This window comes from Macaca fascicularis, chromosome 1 (genome assembly GCF_037993035.2).
Source record: "Macaca fascicularis isolate 582-1 chromosome 1, T2T-MFA8v1.1".
Classification (NCBI taxonomy): Eukaryota; Metazoa; Chordata; class Mammalia; order Primates; family Cercopithecidae; genus Macaca; species Macaca fascicularis.
In genome coordinates, this window is record NC_088375.1 from 140,436,001 (window position 1) to 140,453,111 (window position 17,111).

Sequence of the window (17,111 nt, forward strand, 5' to 3'; positions counted from 1 at the left end):
AAAACAAAAGAAAGGAATGAGGATGGACATCTAGTTCACATAAATGCTCACCAAGATTCAGAAAATAATTATTTTTAACCAAACGTTTCCAAAGACTTGTGGATGAGGAGAACAAGTGGGTTTCCTTGCCAGGGCAGTCTCCCTCCATGACCTAGAGATGGGCTTCTTCGTAAATATGCTTTCATTATACTGAGGATAGACTCCAGAGTCGGGGTGAAGGAAGAGGGAAAGGGGAGAGATGCTGAGGCCCAGGAACTGTGGCTGAGAAGAGGATGAGGAAGAAAGTGAGCACAAGGTGCTAAAATTTTTATTTCAGCAAGAAGGGTCCTGTGCTCGTTTAGAGGCAGACAGAGAGCAAGGGCTACACAACTTTAAGTCCTGCACACCTCCTGACTTGCCACTTTGCACCTACTAGATGCTAGGCAAATAACTGCCCATAGAGACTATACAACTAATTTGGTAGCCCCACAGCTTCATCTGGTTTTGACTTTTTCTTTTAACTTACCAATGACCAAAACTGTAAGACCATTTCAGCTAGGGCTAAGATAGAGGTTGGGAAAGCCCAGCACACTGCTTGCGTCACACTGCTTGCATCACACTGCTGCACCCTGGCTGGTCTCAGAATTTAAATTAGCAACTACAATATCACAGGAAAGAAGACTACACTCTTTGGGGCTGCTTAGGAAAAGAAAAGAAAGAAAAAAAGACTACGTAGGGTAGGGGAGGTGGTTTAGCAGCCATTCTGTTTGGCTGTGAGAGTTTCGGAAAGGCATCATGAAGTGGATATAGTTGGATGCAGGTAAAATCTGCACACCCCCTTAAGGAAAAATCTCAGTGTACCTTTTATCTCCACTACACCTGAGGTCTGTGTCTTTTCATCCTGTTTTTTCCAGCTCCTGGCACACAGAATATGTTCAACTAATACCCACCAAACTGAAAACCTAGCAAACTATGAAAACCCAGCAAGAAAAATAGACAGAAAATAAGTGGGTCCAAGAAAATGATGCCTCCAAAAAGCAGCAAAGGGCAAGTGGAGCAGGAGGATGCCGTGCTTTAAAAATACCCACAGGCTGGACACAGTGGCTCACGTCTAATCCTAGCACTTTGGGAGGCTGAGGCAGGTGAATTGCCTGAGCTCAGGAGTTTGAGACCAGCTGGTCAACATGGTGAAACCCTGTCTCTACTAAAATACAAAAAAAAAAAAAAAAAAAAAAAAAAATTACCCAGGTGTGGTGGTGGGTGCCTATAATCCCAGCTACTCAGGAGGCTGAAGCAGGAAAATTGCTTGAACCCAGGAGGCAGAGGTTGTAATGAGCTGAGATCGTGCCACTGCACTCCAGCCTGGCAACAGAGTGAGACTCCGTTCAGAAACAAAAACAAAAACAAAAACAACAACGATAACAACAAAAAGCCACAAAGCAAGGAGGAGGCAGCAAAGCCACAGCTTGCTTGGGTTTGAAAAGGGTTAAAGCTGGAAGCTAGGCCCAGATCTCCTGAGAATGTGTGACTCTACTGAAAGATGCCCCAGTCTGTTAATAAGGGAAATTTATGAGGAAAAGGAGGAGGAAATGGAAGAGTCAGTTCAGAAAACATGGCCAGTCAAGAGATGCTCCAGGCGTATGATGTGCTGCCAGAATTTCTAAGTTTCCAGTTCTTCTTTGGGAAGCTCAAGATTTTGGAATAGCTGGGATAAAAAGAGAAATCTCTTTCAACCTGAGTGAAAAGCCCACTCTAGCTCTCCTGAAGAGATGGGAAGAGAAAAATGGGGCAGAGAACCCATCAGCAAAGCTCTGGGCTTGGAGCACAGGGTCTCTGTGGCAGCCTGGGCACCTTCACTGTGGCCAGTGAGGAGGAAGTTCTGCACCAGCAGGCCTGCGGGGATTATGGGGCAAGGGAGGAGCTTTTCCTCTAGAAATAAAGCAGCCTCACCCTTGTGGGGTAGCTGTTTCAGGCACCAGAAGGACTCAGCCCGTGGGCCCCAGCGACCTGGGGCTTGGTTTCCTCAATGCAGCATTTCAATGCCTGAGCAGGTGCCCTGAGCTTAACAGTTCATGACTCCTGATGATAACAGGGGAGGATTGCTCCACATTTTGTCCAAGGTGATTGTCAAGTTGGGGAAAGCATAAGTACTGGAATTTTCAGATTCATAAAGCCATAGGCTTGTAGAGTTGGAAAATACCTCAATATTCACAAATTAAGCCTTTGTGGGATTGTTTTGTTTCCACTGTTTTAATAGAAAAGGAAAAGCACATTCCAGAAAAATTAAATGGCTTGGTAGGCCATCCAGCCTTCCCTGCAGCCCCACTCCACTGCCGTCCTCCTTAAGTGGCTTCATTCTCCCAGGGCTAAGCATCCACAGGTCCCAGGGGACATGGCCACTGGACCCAGAACTCTGCAATTCCCTGTCCAAATGAGCTAAAGCCCACTTCTAGGGCCTGTGTGAGCTGAGTCAAGGCTGGTCCCGGATTGTGCTGGCTAGTGTCCACCCATGGCACACGAGGCCACTTGGGAAAACAGGGGAAGGAAGAAAAGGGGAATGAGCCATGGGAGAGTGGGCTGTGCACCACCACAGGCCAGTGTGGAACTCCAAGGAGGCCAAGAAGATGACATTTGAACCCAGGGCATTATGAAGGTGGTTATTTAGCAATTTGTTAGCTTCATTTGTAACTTTAAGCACGAGACACAAATGGCATGAGGACCCCCAAGGCACTCTACTCAGGGCCCTTCCTGCAGCTTACCATGACACACACTCAGCTTCCTGAGCAGCTGCCTGATGTCCAGGCTCAGATGTGCACATCTCATGAGACATGCTTTGCCCAGACCCAAGCCTTCTTCTTGGTTTTATACTTTAGTACATTTCATAAGAGACCACAGATTATTGTAGCCAGATCCCACAGTTTTGAGTCATGGTGAGTTTCAGGGGGCACATTTCATTCATAAGACACTGCATAGCACCTGGTCAGACAGCATTCCAGGCACACAGCCTAGCCCTGGTGCAATTCTTGTTTTCCACCAGAGCTAGGCAGCCTCTTTGGTCTTGAACAATACTGATTGCCATGTTCATCCTCTTACAGCTGCCAAAGAAGCAAAGGAGTAAGGGGGAAAGGAGGGGAGAGAGGAAACAGTGCAGAAGAAGGTAAAAAAGCATCCACTACTCCATATTCTGGGGACAAAGCAGAGAACAAGACCCAGGCTCTGCTTTCACGGTGTTAACATTCTAATGCAGCAGTCAGCACATTTTTTTTTCTGTAAAGGGCTGGATGGTGACTATTTCAGACTTTGCAAGTCATACAGCCTCTGGTTGCAACTACTCAGCTTGGCTGTGGTTCACGGAAGCAGCTACAGACAACATGTAAGGAATGGGCAAGGCTGGGTTTGGCTCATAAGCCATACTGTGCCCACCCCTGTTCTAGGAAGTAAACAGATTAATGTAAAGGGACATCAGAGACAGCTTCAGGTGCCTTTTAGGGAGCCCCCCCCTCAATTACCACTTGTTACATTTTCTGTTTTATAGTAGGAACTGCAAGTAACTCTAGTTTAGCTGGGACAGCAGATGTTGAAAGATAAGTTGAAGGTCAGAGAATGGGGACAATTTTAAGCTCAGAAATTATAATTTTAGATCTTCATTGAACTAAATCAACAGCTGACAGCAGCCAGCCTGCAGGAAGGTGTAATGAGCCTGGATTTTTACCTGCTTCTCCCATCAGCCGCACTTCATGTAACAAGATGTCTTATAGGTACAGCATCAAGTCCCACCTAAACCAACAGGAGCCTGAGGGCTCAGCTCCAAACATTCATGGTTGTTCCCTCAGCTAAATGTCTACGGAGCTCTATAGAAACAAAACAGCAAGGTCAGTAGGTTGATCACTTTTAAAATGAGGGCTCTTGGGCAAAAATGTCAGGGAAGAGCCAGGAAGTCCCAATTTATTTGTAGTCCCCGCTTTGGAGAGGATTCCCTATTTTGGAGTGTTCAATGGTATTTATCGCTATAAAGGTGTAGATGATGAACTTTGAAAACTACAGGATGGTAAGCAATTATAAGGTAATGTTATACTTTTTGTTATTTTAAGTGTCCTCACTTTCTGAGATCCTGAACTGATTAATTTTCCTGTTTCAGTTGTAGGCATGACTCGTCTCCTGTCCTGAGAGGCTTAAAAAAAACCTCAGACTCCTTCTCTACCACATTCTTCACCCCCTGTATTCTACCACTTGCCAAAATACAGCTTCCAACACCACAAGGTCATTCCCAAATACCCCTTTTGCCTTACTTTTACCACTGTCCTTTCTCTGATAGAGGCCTTTATTACTACTTCCTGTCTGGGTGATGTTCCAGCTCCAAGCCTGGCCTGGCCTCTCCCACATCCACTGATACCAGTCTGCTTCTTAAAATTCATCTCCTGAGGTCTGTTTGGTAACCACGATTGAATACTTACTATTAGCCAGGCACTGTGCTAACTGCCACATACAATAAGAGTCCCTAACACCACTCTGGTTGGGAAGCTGTCTCAGAAATAGATGAGGTCAATGCAGTAGGGAAAGGGAGGGAGAGGGGATGGGAGAAGGAGAAGGAAAGAGGAGGAGACAGAGATTGAGAAAATACAAAAGAATGCATTATAGGAGCCCAAAAGAAGCACACTCAACTAGCAGGAAGTGGGAGGGAGTAGGGAAGACCTCCCAAAAGGATCGTTCACTGAAGTTCTCAATGGTTCCCATAAACTGCAGAGTTAAGTGCAAAATCCTCACTTTGACATTAAAGGCCTTTTATGATTTGGCCCCAACTTACCCTTCCAGCTTGACCCCTTACCAGTCCACATATGAGTTATAGTCTAGCCAAACAAAACCCCTAAATTCAACCCTCATTTTCCTGTCCCTGTCTTTAACTATTCTCTCTCCTCTCTCTAGAATATCACTTTTCAAATTTGTATTCAGTGTTAACAACTAGTTATTTACATGAAAGTATTTAAAAAATTAAGTTAGTTCTATCTCACAACATACACAAAGATAAGCTCCAAGTGGATTAAAGTATTCTTTTTAAAAAATAAGAAGTCATTTTATGTAATAATTTTTAAATTGTGGAACAATCACAAATTTACAAGACAGTTGCAAGTATAATATAATTTTTCAATCGTTTGACAAAAAACTGCCAACCTGAAGCCTCATAGTTTGTATAGTTTGTATATTTCCTACAAACAAGTACATTCTCCTACATGATCACAATACAGCCACCAACAGCAGTAAATTAACATCCCTACCATCTAATCCTCAGACCCCATTCAAGTCTCAACAATCATCCCAATAATGTCCTCCTTTATAGCAAAAGGATCCAGTTCAGAATCACACATTGCATTGAGTTGGCATGTCTTTTTGATCTCCTTTAGTTTGGAACAGCTTCTCAGTCTTTTAACGATGACAGGTCAGTTATTTTGTAGTGTTCCTCAATGTGGGCCTGTCTGATGTTTCCTCATAATGAGATTTATGTTGTGTATCTTTGGCAGGAATATCTCAGAAGCAATACTGTGTTCTTTCCATTGCATCCTATTAGATGGTGTGCAATTTCAACTTGACCCATTACTAATGATGTTCACTTTAATCACTTGATTATGGAGGTGTCTGCAGGCTTCTCGTCCACAAGATGATTCTCTTTCCCTTTGTAATTTACAAGTATTTTATTTACATGTATCTATTTATGAATTCATGGCTTCCTATTATATTCAGTGGGTTTAATTCTTTACTATTTAGCTTAATGTCCAATTTGTCCCTTATTTAGCTAGTAGAAATCCATCAGATGGCTCTTGTGTCCTTTTGATGTGTTTCACATCATTCTTTGAGCACTTACCTGCTTTCTGGCACAACAAGATATTCCAGGTTTATCTCACCCATTTCCCCAAGGGCCCTGGTTCTTTTTAGGGAACATACTATTCAGAAACCAACATCTAGGCTCTCTTAGTGGACAATTAGAGAATATGTATGTATGTATGTACATATGCATAGATATAGATATACATGCAGTCATATCTATATTTATTTCTCTATATATTAATGTATACATCAACAATCATGAGGTTATGATGATACCTCCGATTCTAATACAACATCACAGCATTTACTTTCATTTTTTCCTTCCACATTTGCAGCTCCCTTCCCTGAAAAATTGGGTCCCAATATCTTTAATATATTTATACACACATTACTTATATGATCGATCCCTCTGGATATAACACATCTCCCATCTCCACCACTGTGATCCTGCCTACCTTCCCCAACAAGAATCTCACCTGACACTACCAGGGTTCTGACACCCACACTTTCCTCCCCCTGCTCAGGCTCTGACTCCCCACCCTGGGCCACTCCAGCACACAGATACCCTCCTCACCCTGCCTGGGGTCTGGTTTCCACCTTCCTACATGGATGCCCTCCTTGCCTCGCCTGGGCTCTTACACCTGCTCATAGCCCCTGAGGCTCCCCTGAGCCCTACCTGGGTACCTACCCAGCTCCCTAACACCTAAAAGCCTTAAGAATGATTTACTCAGAAAGAAAGGAAACAGAAGAGGGAAAGGAAGAGTACCCAAGACCACTTTTGAAAACCAAAGTGGAAAATCATTAGAAGAAAATATAAGATACTGTTTTCATCATGTTGAGATAAGAAAAGTTTTCTTAATAATGTTGGTTGCTAACACCTAATGAGTGCCAGGGATTCATGGCACTCGTGAGTCAACTATGTGCCAGGGACTGTTTTAAGCACTTTATATATTTAATTACATAATCCTTATAGCTACCTAATAGGCAGGAACTATGATTATCTCCATTTAACAGATGAATGAATGGAAACCCAAAGAGGTAAACTTGACCGAAACTGCACAGTAAGCCATGGGGCTGGGATTTAAACCCACATGGTCTGGCTCCAGAGCTTATATTCTTACTCACTACTCCATACAGCCTCTCCAAAGACACATAACAAAACATGCGCGTGTGCGCACACACATACACACACACACACACCCTGTAGGGGAAAAGATTCATTAATTTGAGTACATTAAAATGAAAAACCTCCACAGAACAAACCACACTCTAAAAAATAAAGACAGACTGCAGACAGGAAGAAATTATTTTCAGTGTACATAATGAACAAATAATTAGTATTCTGATAGATGTAAAAAAGACAAATAACCCAAAAGACAAATTAGCAAAGAATACAAATAGACACTTCACAGAAGGGGAAACTCAAATAGTCACTAAGCATGTGAAAAGATGCACAGCCTCACTAGTAATCAAGGAAATAAAAATCCAAATAACAATGGGATACTATTTCACACCTATTAGGTTGGCAAAAATCAGAAAGATGAATGCTACCAAATCTGTCATCATCATGGAGAATTGGGAACTCTCACTACTAGTGGGCATGTGTGAAGAGGGTCCCCATGACCACCCTTATGTTCAGAGATGCATATAGTAGAGGGACTCACAAGACATGTTCAGAGATATGCTAGAGGGACTTAGAAGATTCAGCATATAAGTGTACTCATGGCTAAGATGTATTACAGCAATGGAGTAAGAATACACAGCCAGATCATAAGGGAAGAAAACATGGAAAAGATCTGGTGGGATCCATGCACAGGCTCCTGTATGCTTTCCCCTCCCATGAGGGATCACATAGAGTACATTCATTTCCCAGTGGTGAAAATGCGGCAACGGGTGTGTGATGCTTCTGCCCAGGGAAGCCCATTAGAGACTTGGCACCCAAGGTTTTTATTGTGTCACATAAGCACACTTTAACTAGCATGTTTCAAAATTCCAGACTCCCAGAAGGAAAGGAAGGGCTCAGCATGAACCACATTGTTTCCACAGTCTAGGCACAGTAAGCCATGCTTATCCATTAAAGAACAATAAGAACACTCCAGAAACCCAAGTTCCCAGATGCCAGCTAAGGGTTAGCCTTGCAAGCAGGCCCTTCTGAAAACAGCAGCTTTGGGTCTGCTATGATAACTATTTACTGCAGAGTGTCCATGGATAGGACCAGTTTGGACAGGATTTGACAACATCTAGTAAAGTTAAAGATGTACATGTCCACCAACCTAAACCTTTCTCCTAGGTCTACTCTGTCTTAGAGAAACTGGATATGTGCACAGGAGGATATGCTCAGGTGTGTTTCTTGCAGCCTTGTTTATAAAAGCAAAATATTAAAAACAATCTGAATGCTAATCAAGAGAAAATGAGTAAATAAAGTATGACCTGTTCATGCAGTGGATGCTATGTAGTAACGAAAATGAACTACAGATGGGTAAGTCTCAAAATATAATGTTACTAAAAATATATAATGGCAGCAAGATCTTCCATGGTCACTCTGAGGAAAATTTTGATTTCCTCTACTGCCATCCTCATGTTACATTCCCTTCTCTGCTTTTTCTTACATTGTTAGTAGTTGTCATTTTGTCACATACCACATGTTTTTACTTATTTATCTTGCTTATTGTCTCTCTGCCCCTCTGGAATACAGAGGAGAAATTTTCATTTATTTTTTTATGGCTGTATCTCCAATGTCTAAAACAGTATTTGGCCATAGCAATTACTCAATAAAGTACTTCCTACCTGGGAAACACCATTCTGGACTTTGGCCTTGGGAAATAACTTATAACTAAGTCCTCAAAAGCAATTGCAACAAAAACAAAAATTGGCAAGTGAGGTCTAATTAAATTAAAGAACATCTATACAGCAAAAGAAACTGTCAACAGAGTAAACAGACAACCTACAGAATGGGAGAAAAAATTCACAAACTATGCATCTGACAAAAGTCTAATACACAGAACTTATAAGGAACTTAATTCAGCAAGCAAAAAACAATTCCATTAAAAAGTGAGCAAAAGACATGAACAGATTTCTCAAGACATACAAGCAGCCAACAAACACGTGAAGAATGTTCAATATCCCTAATCATCAGAGAAATGCAAATCAAAATCACAAGTAGATGCCATCTTGCACCAGTCAGAAAGGCTATCATTACAAAGTCAAAAAACAATAAATGCTGTCGAGACAGGAAAAAAGGGAATGCTTGTACACCATTGGTGGGAGTGTAAGTTAGTTCAGCAACTGTGGATTTCTCAAAGAACTTGGAACTACCATTTGACCCAGCAATCCCAATAAATCATCCAGAATGATTTATTTCTCAAAAGAAAATGAGTCATTGTACCAAAAAGACACATGCACACATATGTTCACTGCAGCACTATTTATAATAGCAAAGACATGGAATCAACCTAGATGCCCATCAACAGTAGACTGGATAAAGAAAATGTGAGATATATATACACACACACACACACACACACACACACATACACCATGGAATACTACGAAGCCGTAAAAAAGAACAAAATCATGTCCTCTGCAGCAACATGAATGCAGCTGAAGGCCAATATCCTAAGAAAATTAAAAAGGAACAGAAAACCAAATACCACATGTTCTCACTTATAAGTGGGAGCTAAACATTGGGTACTCACGGACATAAAGATGGCAATAATAATAATAGACACTGAGGACTACTACAGGGGGCAGGGAGGGAAGGGAGAAAGGGTTGAAAAACTAACTATTGGATACTATGCTCACCACGTGGGTGATGTGATCAATCATACCCTAAGCCTCAGCATCACACAATACACCCATGTAATAAACCTGCATATAAACTTTTTAAATGTAAAATAGAGGTTGAAATTATTTTAAAAATAAGCTATTTTCTGAATTAGTAAGTGAAGTATGGTGCAATTTTTATAAAATTTAAAACATGTAAAATACTAAATATTATAGATACATGTGTATATAGTAAACAAAAAAATATTGTGACATGCATGAGGATTATAAACACCAAATTCAGGAAGTGATGGTCTATTCCTAGGTGGGGAAAGAAGGGGATGAGATCAGAGAGAGTTACAAAGGAGGCTCAACTGTATCTGTAATATTTAAATTTCTTAAAAATACATGACACAAACATAGCAATACCTTAAGAATTGACAAAAAAAGTAGTGGGCACACAGGTATTTTTAAGATTATTCTCTATATTTTTATAGGCCTGAAATGGTTCCTTTAAAAATATTGTATCCCTGCTGGGCATTGTGGCTCATGCCTGTAATCCCAGCACTTTGAGAGAATCACCTGAGCCCAGAAGTTTGAGACCAGCCTGGGCAACATGGCAAGATACCATCTCTACAAATATTTTACAATATATTAAATAAATATAAATAAAAATTAAAATATTCTACCCAGAGCAAATATCTTACACCACCAGCCACCACCCCTGCCAACATTACCATCAAGCAGAAGCTGCCTTCATTTCCGTGAATATTCACAACCATATGTGCACAACTCTTCTAAATGACAACTTACTTCACTTCTCCCATCTCCCTAATGGACTGCAAAATCTCTGATACTGAATTTTACTCATCTTTGCATCCCTCACATGATCTTTCATGGTATCTTGCTACAAAATGTATTTTCATTAAATGCTGAATTGGGTAGAATAAAAATGTTAATTTGGGAAAAAGCAGACAGAACAGGCTACATAATTCGTGGGGCCCAGTGCAAAATGAAAATGTGGTCACCTTGTTAAAAAAATTAGACTTTCAAGAAGGCAGTAACAGAGCATTAAATCAAATGCAGAGCCCTATGAGTGTAGAATCCTGTGCAACTAAACAGGCCACACACCCACGAAGCTGGCTGACAACAGGCTTTGAATTCACAATTCACAGAGTATCTGAATGATTTAAAAGGATGGAATGTAGGGAGGCTGCTAGCTATGCATCCAAATTCATTATTTTCTTCTTCCACAGTAACAGAGTAATAACTCTGTGGGTGGTGTCGCCCAGGTAAGAGCTACATTTCTCAAGTTCATAGTAAGGTGTGGCCTTGTCACTAAGTTTTCTCCGGCAGAACAAAGTAGAAAGGATGTGTGCAAAGTCCAAGAAGGAGTGCCCCTCCACGCTCTCTTCCCCAACTCTGCCATCTGAAATGTGGATTTATGGTAACCCAGTTTCAACCACGAAAACAGCCTCAAGGACTCAGGATGGCAGAGCCACAAGATGGAAGGACTCTGGGTCCCTGAGCGTTTGTGTGGAGCAGGACTGCAGCACACTCCCCTCAGACCACTAGGTGGCCCAAGTTAGTGAGGGTCTCTGGCTATAGCAGCTGAGCTTGGGTAACTTAAGCGATAGGATGAAAATATTATTTTTTATTCATCCAACAGCCAGATATATGACCTTCCAGACTAAGTCAATGCTGTAACAGGCCTGCAGGCCCCTGTCGCTGATGGCAGCAATGGGCCCTGGGCCAGCTCTGAGGAAGGAGCTTAGCTTAGACAGGGAAGTGAACTCAGCTCAGGTGGGACACACAGCTCTCTCCAGAGAAACTCAAGCAGCTGCAGAGGATGTTAAATTTCCTTGACAGAGCAAGCTTGGAAGTCCCACACGGAAAATATCTTACGGTACAGGACATGAAAGATGTCCCCAGAGTGCCCAGAATCCTTCCTGCCAGCCTGGGACGGGCTCCTCACCGACCATTCAGATCTCTGTCTCTGGGAGACTCAGTAAGCAGGATCACTGGAGCCGAAAAGCAGCTGGGCTGTGGCAGATGAATCAGGAGAAGAGACTATTTACACGGCAGGATTGAGACAACACAGAGTCATCTAGTTCCCACCAAGGCTCCAAACAGCTCCCAAGCCATGTTAAGCCCCAAATCCAACCAGCTACTCACTGGATAACATCCAGGGATCAAGGATCAGAAGTTATATAACAAGCACATATCCCACAATGCACGCACGCGCATACGTGCACACACACACACGCACACATACACACACATACATCTTTCTTTGGCAACAGGCCTTGGCTTTCATAACCACATTCTACTTGGATTTGCTTGGGAATTTTAACAGCTACAGTTAATGAATGTCTATGCCTCATATTCCTATTTCCATGAAAACTGAGCCAGCTAACTGAAGAGGCTTAGGCAGAGGGAAACTAGGATATCTGACCTTGGACCTTGCAAAACCAAAGAGGGATAGAAAGGAATCTGGAATTTGCCAAAGGATGCAGCTGAGAAAGTATTTTCAATATTTAGCATTTTCAACATATTTAACATGTTTTCCAAGAAACAGCCGGGCTACTCATTAAAGCCAGTAAAAAAGCCAAGGTTTAGGGAACTTGCCTGAGGTCAGCGGGAAACTCAATGCCAGAGCCAGGACCAGGCTCAAGTCTTAACGGCCCCAGTCCTGCTCCAGCTCGTATACATACCTCTCTCCCTTTTAATTAAAAAGAACAGCAGAGAAGCAGACATGTATCAAGCAAAGGCCAAATGGCATGTACTGCATATACATGTCAGACTCTCTCTCAAAAACACAGTGTGGTTGCAGGGCCTAAAACACTAGTGAGAAACAAATCTTGGAACTGTAACAGCAAGGTAGGATGGAGAAGGCGGTTGAAACAATGCTGAAGCCATATGCGGAGAGCCGGAGAGTGGCCATTCCCACCTGGAGACAGGCACCTGTGGGGTTGTGCATACACAGCGAAGCAGAGAGCAGCAGGGCCAGGATAGAGGTGGGGAGCCAGGACAACTCGCCTTCATGATACTCCCTATTGGCATGGTTCCATGGAAATCTGATGAATAGACATTCTTTCATTCGACCTTTTGATTAAGTGGAAAAATATGGCAAATATGGGCCAAGCTGGAAATAATAAAACAAAAGGATGTAAGAAAGCTAAAGAAACATGCACAGTGAGCCATTTGGAATACACACACTGCTGCTGACACACCCTGGGATTCTGGAAAAAGACTCAGTTAATGCAGGGAGGTGGACACAAGCTTCTTGTCAGGCTAAGGTTGAAAGGTCTGCCAAAGTAACAGGAGCTGGCTGTTTAGGGAAATTGCATCTTCTGTCAGAGGCCTCTGCAAAAAGAAAGAACTTCAGGGGTGTTAATAAAGTTTCAAACGTGCGAACTCATGGGTGCACCATTTCATGATCTGAGTTCATTTTGGGAGAGCAAGAGATGAAAAGGGGGCTACATATGGTTGACCGAGCAGAGGGAGGGGTGCTGGCCTGTTGTTAAGCCACAAAAGCCTTGGTTAATAGCAGAGAGAGGAGGCTGGGAAGAATCGTATCAAGGACTTCCTGCCTACCATGCCCACGTGCCACCCTTCCACAGGTACCTATTGCCATGAACACTCACCAGCACCCACAACTTCCCTCTGGTTGACAGCCCAAAACAAGGCCTTCATTATAAAGCCTCATGGCAGAGCCTGCCAAGCCTCCCAAGAGCTGATGGGAGCATACCAGCTATACCTTTCCCAAACTCTTCCCCATGCTTGGCCCAGTTTTTGTCTGACCCCTGACCCTCACTGATGGTGTTGTTTGTGACCTCTACTCTAATTCCTACCTTTAAGACTTGGTATGGTTGTTACTTGATCTTAGGAGCACTGACCCTTAGTACACCGACAAATGCCCACTCAGACCTCTCTCCTTTCTCCTTGAAAGTCCTGGGGTGAGGTACATGTTTTAGTTTCAGGTCCTGGGTTCCCCCACTCCCAGTGGTAGCCCACCCATCTGCCACTCTCACCAGTCCAACCCCAGCCTCAGGTGGGTGGCTCTGCAGAGTTAGAACAGGGCCACACTGTGGTGGTACCTCTATTTGTAATTTGTTCCGTATGTTATACCTAACTTAATCTTTAGTTAAATGTACACAGTTAATCTCATATCTTGGGTTTATTTCTTCTTTATTAATCTTATTGTCCTTTAGAGACCAGAATTTAAAAACCATCAATATTCAGGTTTTGTTAAGAAGACGTGCTCAACCCAAATAGACTCAAAGCTCTGGTATCTCTAACTGAAGACCTTTGTTAGCTCTCAACTGTTTCTGAGCCCCTACTATGGGTCAAGAAGCATAGTAAGCACGGAGAAACCAAGGACAAGACACAGTTCCCAGTCTTGCAGGGCTCAATGTCCAATAGGGAGAAAGGCAGATACCCAGTGTTATGATTCAGGGTGAGTTTCACTAAGAGGGAGGAAGTAGAGGCATGCCTGATCCAAAGGAGATGATCACTAAACTCATTGTTAAGAAGACTAAAAGAATAACAAGGGGGAAGAATAAGGGTGGGGGGAAATGGTAGAGAGAGTACACTAAGAATGGGGGTAGCATGGGAGTGATAGAGAGACCCTGGCAAGTTCTCCAAGATGTATCAGTATGGCTAGAAGTGGGGAGATGTGGGTTTGGTAGGTGCTTCCAGGGAAGATAGAAACAGGTTAAGCTATGTGCTGGTGCACCTTGTACACCATGTTAAGCCATTTGGACTTTATCCTGTGGTGTACCTTGGCTCTTACACTTTCATGAACATAAAATCACAAGGAGAGCTTGTTTTAACTGTAGGCTCCTGAACCCTACGTGCAGAAATTCAGATTCAATGGCCAGAGAGTAGACCCAGGAGTCTGCATGTTAATAATCCCTCCCTTCCCAGGGTGAGTTTGATGCAGGGGATGGTTGGGTGACACTTTTCAAACACAGCTGTAGGAGACATGGAGTTATAGAGGGGTGGCATGATCAGGACTGTTTCAGAAAAATCACTCTGGCAGAAACACCCTATACATGCTCACTCAGCAGAGCCCCCTAATCCTTTGATAATCCTCCTGTAACCTTCTGTTGCCCAGGGGCTGCAAAGCTCAGAGTGGGCTCTGAGAGTGACAGTTTCCTGAGAAGAGAGGCCACTGGGAAGGCCATGTCTGAGTGGTCCTGGACTGTTTAGTTTTGGCTGTTTTGTAGCCCAAAACCCAAGGCAAAGAGGGGTGCTGGTTGTGAAAGCATGAAAGCGCTGGGGCCCCAGGTCCACTGACAGGCTATGGATTCTGGAGGACACAGCTAGGGGCTAGAGCCTGGAATGGATCCCTGTCTGGTCTAGCCAAGGCTGCAGAAGCTCCTGACAGGACAGAACCTGTGCTCATTTGGTTAACAAAGGCCCCAGGGGAATTTGGGTTCCGGCCATGTCAGCTATTTATCCCTGAAATGTCAATGAAAGCATCTCCTAGAGCTGAATTCACCCTGATTAATGTAGTCTAGTTTCCTGCAGCCAATACTGATAAATACATTGATAAATATTTTTACATGGGTTTTTGTAGCGACTGCCTTCTTATAACCTGGGGATACTGGGAATGGTCAGAAACCCAGGCTGGCTGACAGCACAGAAGGCTAGGTGATGTTATCCCTTCTTGTTACTCAAAACCTGCCCACACCAAATTCCAGGCCCTATCAGCATCCACCATCTTTCTCATCTTCCCATGCTTCCTCCATAGCAAGAGTCTCATCTCTCCCAAAGTTAGACAATGCTACAGAAAGTATCATTTTGCTTCATAATTTTAGAGCATGATGTCAGAGATCAAGAGGGCAAGAAACAAGTCTTGGGCTTCTTTTTTCTGGCTCTTGGTAGCAAGCAGCTACTCCAATGAGCAGGTCTGAAATGAGCAAGAGATCTCTGTATGGGTGGGGTGAACTGGGACTCACTTTCAGCCCCCCAGCCAATGTGCTAAAAACTCAGTTCCAAGGCCACCCAGTCACCAGTTATTATACTGGGACCACTTGTTGATTAAACACTTCCCAGATCACTTTGTGGCCTACGCTTAACATAATTGCCCTTTCACCAGCTGAATCCTGACTGGAACTTGCTGGTATTGTGCCCCCATTGACTATCTGGTGGAACAGCACTAAATATCTGTAGAAGAAAACAGAAAAAATCATCATATTCAGGTGCTTTAAACAGCCATAAGGAGATGGCTCAATTTTAGGTAGAGACAGGGACCTAAATTAAACATTTTGGCTTTTCCATGTCAAACTGCCTGTCAATTTATAGGCCATTGACATTTAAACGTCATATTTGTGCGTGTGTGGTCCAATGATATTTGTGTGTAGTTGATACCTAAAATATTTAAGAAACATCAACCTTATGTCACTAATTGAAGGATAAGTTTCACCCAGGTATCAAACGTATTTATAATTAATAAGGAGCTTCTAGAGAGTTGATCGTTTGGAATCTACTTTCAACACCATGATCAGGCCAGGTGCAGTGGCTCATACATGTAATCCTATCACTTTGGGAGGCCAAGCCAGATGGATCATTTGAGGTCAGGAGTTGGAGACCAGCCTGGCCAACATGGTGAAAACCCATCTCTACTAAAAATACAAAAATTAGCCGGGTGTGGTGGCACGTGCTTGTAATCCCACTACTCAGGAGGCTGAAGCAGGAGAGTCACTTGAATCTGGGAGGTGGAGGTTGCAGTGAGCCGAGGTGGAGATTGAGCCACTGCACTCCAGCCTGGTGATAGAGCTGAGACTTTGTCTCAAAACAAAAACAAACCAAGATCAAAGCTTGAGATGGCTATCAAGGATACTATTCTACTCTAAAGAACTAAAGCAATAAAATCATTACAACTTGTTAACGTGAGGAATTGAGTGGCTGGGTTTAGTAAGACCCAACCAAAGCACCTGAGCATCTTGGTGCAGAGACCAAGAGGCAGGTGGGTCAGGACAATTCAGTGATGATCATCCTAAATGAGTGTTGCTCATGACACCCATGACACCTAGAGACAGGGATTTAAAAGTGGCCCAACTACGGGGTGCAGTCACCATCCATTCGGATCTGGAATAAAGATACCTGAAGTCCCAAGATAACTTTAAGATCTAGGAATTAGTTTAAATAAGAATAAGCCTTCAAGTAGTCTCCAAAATGATATATTTATACATTTTATAGCTATTTTGTCAAAAGTGGGACATGTAAGTCAGACATGTCTACATACAGGAAACTCATTCATGTCAATTAATTCTAGACATTATTACCTCAGCATTAACTATGAGGATTAAACTGAAGCTCAGAGAGATTCAAGATCATGTAACTGGTAAGTGGTAGAGTTGGAATTCACCCAGAATGGTCTGTCCCCACCCCCATCTTGTTTCTACTACACTTTCTTTCCAGCACACCATATCTATGACACCTGGGTTTACTGTCTTGTTCAAGAGACATGGCTGTTTCTCAGTCTTACAGTCAAGAATTTCCATCTGGGGTAAACAAAGATTACAACAAAAAACTCAAAT

The 17,111-nt window shown here is 42.9% G+C and overlaps 1 long non-coding RNA gene across 2 annotated transcripts in view; it reads right to left on the reverse strand.

Moving 5' to 3' along the window:
• LOC135964479 (uncharacterized) overlaps window positions 1-17,111 on the reverse strand; it is a 72,073-nt gene that overhangs the window by 3,267 nt on the left and 51,695 nt on the right. Inside the window, exons 1-2 of one of the 2 annotated variants that reach the window (XR_010576984.2) lie at window positions 11,467-11,744; window positions 3,692-3,830 (exon numbers count right to left, since the gene is read on the reverse strand). The exons of the other annotated variant lie outside the window; for it this stretch is intronic. This is a non-coding gene — a long non-coding RNA (uncharacterized lncRNA). Of the gene's footprint in view, window positions 1-3,691; window positions 3,831-11,466; window positions 11,745-17,111 lie in introns of those variants that run through there. 2 annotated transcript variants of the gene reach the window in all.